Here is a 6000-nt window from a genome sequence, read left to right on the forward strand (position 1 = left end):
ACAGGGAGTGCACAGTTACATCTCTAATGTTATAAGCTGCTTTACCTGTGGTAGCAGAAATAGCACATTTACTCTGCAAAAGATTTCTGAAAGCATTAATAAGGTAACTTTACCTGTCCCAGCTACACCATTTATAATTAGACATAAAGGCTCTTTTTCAGATGATGTATCATGAAAATGAGATAGTACAATGTCAAATGCAAGTTTTTGCATCTTGCTAAAACTGTTTATGTCAATAACATCATATTCTTCATCAACGGTGAATTGCTCTTTGTTTGTTTGTATCCATGTTGGCATTTCATTAATTTGTTGTTCTGAGTAATTGCCTCTGTCAAGATGCCAGTCATGAGTTAACTCTGGTGTATGCTCAGAGTTGTCAAATGCAGTGTGGAGATCTGATAATATCATCCACTCTTCTTGAGTTCTCTCCTGTTCCTCAGAAGGCTCAACTTCTGATTCTTGACTTTGGATGACAGCTTGTAATTTGTCAAACCAGTCTGGGACATTGGATTGTCCATAAGGTGTTTGCAAGAATTCTTGCCAAAAATGGAGTAAGATATCATCAGTGGGCTCTTGATCACCCCATGCATTGTTTTGGGTTGTTCTCCAGGGTTTATACTTCAAAAGTTGATATTTACAATGTAAACCAAAATTTTGGCCTTTGGGGTTAGGTGAGTATGTTGGAAATATTCTTGGTATAACATTCTCTGGCAATTTTGTCAGTTCATTGTTAACAACTTTGAATGTTGTAGCAAATTCAACAAAGTTCATATTCATGACATCTTGTGAACTTTCATATTGTTCACGGTTAGCATAAACATCAAGAAGTGAATAATCAGTGCATGTTTCACCCTCCTCAATACTTGTTGTATCATGCACTCTACGTGAACCATTTAGACTTACAGGCACCACTTTGAATGATGAGCTATGTAGTTTTAAAGACAGCAAATGGTGCATTGTTTCTTGAGCGGCATAGTCTCTTTCACCAAGAGATTTCATAACTTTTTTTTTATAATAGTTTTGCGAGGGTCAGTACTGCTGTCAACATTTTGGATAATAGAGTTAAATGCCTGTTTAAATAATGGTGACCTTGGTTCACCTTTAGCTGCATATTTTGTGAGATATTCAACACAGGCATAGTGATCAATGACAACTTGAATATCACAGTTCGCCCTCCATCCTTGAAGCTGAAGTTGTTGGTGGTTATTTAACCTTGAGTCATTGCGTTTAGTCACAATTTTAGCTCTGTAATGTTCATTATCACTTGAAGTATGAATTTGTTCAAATTCTAATTTTGTCTTAGGACATTTATCAAAAGGAAAGTGAAATCTACATTGCAAGTCAGTTTCATTTCTCTTTCTTCTGAGACAATAGTTTGTACTGCAACGAGTGTGTTGTTGAACCATATTTAACAAATCTACATAATCTGATTGTTTTTCATTTGCTGAAATGTCATTATGTCGTCTCTGACATAAATGAGTATCAGGTCTTATCCACAAATCTTCATCAGGTGGATTTGGATTGACAGTTGATAACAACCAATCGACATACCAACATACTGTATCAGCTGCTTTTTGACCAGATTCAATATCATGGTCAAGTTCTGTTGTATCAGGACAATCATTTGCATCTTTAAATTTTTGAGCTAAGAAACCTGTTAATGCTACCTGAGTAAGTTGACACAAACCTGGGTCATTGTTCAATTTGGCAGTGCCATGACAGTGGATACTACCTCTACCTTGGTATTCATATCTAAACCAGTGCCATTTTGCACCAAGTGTATCATAAAGCCAGTGTTTTACAAAGCTTTCTAATCTTTGGGTGAAAAACCAATCAACAACATGTGGATTGTTGATTATATTTTGTCGTCTGACCTCACTGGTGAAATTATCAGTTTCACAATCAGTATCAGCTTAAATAAACCATGTAACTCAGGCCAATGCATATCTGCAGAGGAAAAAGTGAAAAATAATGTTGGTGCTCCAACATTAGTTATAATAGCTTTAAGTTCTTCCCTTACTTTATTCCAGTAAGCATTAGTACCAGCAATATTACCAACATATCTAGACACTTTTGACATAAATACATTAGTATTGTTATTGGCAGACATTTCCCGCAGTTCATCAATGGTGAGATGTGCTTCACCTGGGTTTTGTTTTAGGAAATTCCACTTTGCTGTAAGATTCGTTTCCTCTGAATCATGTTAAAAGCCCAGTAAGAAAATCTAGGATGATTGGCAAAACGATAAACCCATTTGCCATCAATAATTTCAGCAAATTTTAAAAGATGCTTTATTCGTTCTTGAAGAGGAACATCTCGCAAAAGTCCTTGATTAGTAGGATCACCTTTTCCATCAGGAAATAATGTTGGGAAAGCCATTGTTGCCCGATGGGAAACCTGATATTCATTCAATGGTTCATTTTCAACTGATGGCCATTGCATTGGCTCATTTTCTGAAATTTGATTTCTGACAGCATCAATTTCCTGTTGCTGTTGTTCACCAACAGGCAAAAAACTACTCATTTCAGTAGAGTCATTATAAACAACATCTTGTGAGGATTTTCAGTAGGAGGACCTACATCAGGAGAACAATCATCATCTGAAACTATATCATCATTAGTCTCAACAGTCATGAGATCTTGTGGTACACCATTATCAGGCAATACTTTTAGTGCATCAATATTAATTTTTATATCAGAATAATGTGGATTATTATTCATAAGCCAAAGTAAGGCATTGTGCACTTTTTGTTTTTGCACTGTCACATCTTTGAAGGAATTGTCTCTACCTTTCACCTTGACAATAATAACAGCCAAGTCTTTAGGATATCTTGGCAAAGATGTTGCAAGTTCAGTCACATTTTGTGGCAGGTTGATACAATGCCCTGAGTAACCTCGTTGACCACCAGGTTTAATATAAACTCTCATGATTGGAAGAGCGCAAGCAATTAACATTTCCTCAATCTGAGTTAAATTTTGTAATTCATTTGGAACATTTGAAGGTATCATTGAATTTTCAAATGAAAATTTTTTAGGAGATTTTTTATCTCTAGAGCATCGTGAACACAAATATGGTGACTTCGGTTTGGATTTTAAAGGCCAAGCCTCTTGACATACAGTACACTGACTGACTGTAAATTGCACAGATTCAACGAATTTATTCATGTTAACCTTTGCCCAACATTGCTCATGAATAGGACCATTTTGAGTGATGTCAAACATATTTAAAATAATCCTGTTGGTTTATTTCTTTTTGAAGCTACAATGTTCTTTTTGCATGCTTTTGTTTTCTGTCTTTGTCAAGTCGTATTTTTCTTTCAATGTCAGTTTCTGCTGATGTTTTTCTCTTTTTAGGCTGTCTAGCTTTCTGAAGTCTAACTTGTCTGTGACTATCAGTTTCCTCTGATCGCTTCATTTTTCTAGACTCAGTACTTTTATAAAGTAAAGTTTTCTTAAAGCTTGTTAATTTCACAGGTACAATTTCAAATACATTGATATGCAAATCTATTGACAGATTATAGAAATGTTGTTCTAACTTGCAAACATCACTAAACTTCATTACAACAGCTGTGCCATTGGGGTCAGGCATACCATTGAAATCTCTGGCATGTGAGTCAATTAGATAGAAAGAATTCATTTGCTTTATCAAGGCCATCATATAACCTTCTAATATGAAAATGGCATGACAGCAATCAGCAAAAGTATTTAACAGTGCAGTATGAATATCATAGTAGTGTGATTCAATTTCTTGGTCAGTTATAATTAGACCTTGAAGCTCTTTTCCATAATTTATACAGCAAATTTTGTTTTCACTTCCTGCCTCAATGGGCACTGTAATGGACAGATCACTTTTGTTTTGTGCCTCAATGGGCTGCATCATAATAGGCAGATCACTTTTGCTTTGTGCCTCAATGGGCTCTACCACAATGGGTAGATCAATTTGGTTTTGTGTCACAATGGGCAGATCACTTTGGTTTTGTGGCTTAAAAGGCAGACAATGCATAGATCCACTGATGTCAAAAGGAAATTCATTTTTAAAACATGCAACGCTTTTCCAACTTTTGGTAAGTCATTTACTGACAGAAATTCTACACCTGGTTCTAAGACAATTAAACCACTATTTAAAGCATTCAAGTACATTTTATCCCCTTGTAAAAGGACATTATTCAATGTTATTTTTGACCAATCTATCAATGGTCTGTCTTGGGCTATTAAAATAGCCGATAAAGTCATAAAAGCACATTGCTTTCCTCTAGACTGAACAATGAAAAGTTCACTGCCTTGATGTACATTAGCAGAAAGAAATAAAGCCATACTTATCAAGATTTTTCTTATGTAATAAAAATAGATTTCGACCACAACCAAATTAGTAGCAACATTCAGACTGAGCGCTGTCCACTGTGGCGCTGTCATATGGAAAGCACGTGGTATTGGTAGCCTGCATCACACTGTGCCTGCATGCAGGGCAGGCGTCACTGAGCTCTATATTAAATTGCTGCATGGAATTATTATATAGCTCAGTGGCATGCGTTCAGTCGGCACAGTCACTGAGCTATATTATAATTCCATATAAGGAATTATTATATAGCTCAGTGGGCACAGTCGGTAATTTTGGCACCCCTGGACTTTCAATAGGGAATATCCAAATATGGATAAAAATAAAGGTAAAAAGTATATAAATTGACTGAGATGTTTTTTCTTTTTTTATATACTTGAATGATATTGATAGTTGACATAGTTGTTCAAGGTTTTTAAGTTTGTATAAATGAGTTAAGGGGACTTATGGACTTTTAACATTTTTCTCTGAATATATTAGAGCTACCAGATATCGATTGCTTCATTCTTTGTATCTCACCACTAAAGAAATCAAGTGGGTCACAATATATCAATTTAGATATCCAGACAGAGTCTGCTGTGGTTAAAGGTGTATGTTTTGCACCTGAAAAACAGCCAGCTCTAGAATCTCTTGCACTACAAAAATCACCTGTCAAAATTAAGAAGTACAATATCTCTTATCCCAACAACAGTTGATTTTTAGTACAAAACTTTGGACAACAACATTTCAATTGCCTCACTGTCGCAAGTTGCACCTGACCAGCTGGTAGCCATTAAGGGCTGTGTAACGCAGTTGTCATCTACAAAGTCTGTTATCCTGCATGGTTGGGCAGTACGAAAGCAGCAATATTATATATCTGATCCGTCTGGATATATCAAGTTGATACTTTGGGGTAATCATACTGATAACCTTGATGAAGGTAAAACATACCTTTTCAACAAATTAAGAGTTAACGCAACAAAAGGTGAGAAATATGTAAACACACCAAAGAATCCAGATGAGTGCACCATAGAACCAGTTGAAGCCTTTACAGAAAGCCTTCCTGAAGTAGAAGTGGTAACAACCATCAAGGAGATTACTGCCAATATACTGGGGTTACAAATGCCACAAAGAAACAGTGTTGTTGTTCATGTGGCAAGAAGGTTTTCATGAAGGGTAAACTGGCATATTGTGAAAGCTATAAAATGGCACAAAAGCCCAGTCGTTGCAATTCAGAATGGTATAAACGTATTTATGCTGAATGTGTTGGCCACCCACAAGAGAAGGTACGCCTATCTGTGTTTAACGACATAGTCCAGAAGTTTAAAATTTGCTGTAAACTTCCAGAAGACATGTCAGAAGACCAGCTGGTAGAAGGGATTTTGATGTTGGACACAGTTACACTCTCATATGACACACAGAGCAATAAACTGATCGATTTTCAAGTAATTGACATATAAACACAAAAACATTATGTCATTTTGTATTGACATATAAAGTATAAGGCTAGAAATGTTGATGTTTATGGTTGAACAGGTTGATATTGGGTTTTGCTAGTTGCATGGTTATTGAAAAGATTATAAAATGGACATTATCATATATATATATATATATATATATATATATATATATATATATATATATATATATATATATATAAACATAAAAACATTATGTCATTTTGTA

This window comes from Dendronephthya gigantea, unplaced genomic scaffold (genome assembly GCF_004324835.1).
Source record: "Dendronephthya gigantea isolate DGI-Jeju-01 unplaced genomic scaffold, DenGig_1.0 000075F, whole genome shotgun sequence".
Lineage (NCBI taxonomy): Eukaryota > Metazoa > Cnidaria > Anthozoa > Malacalcyonacea > Nephtheidae > Dendronephthya > Dendronephthya gigantea.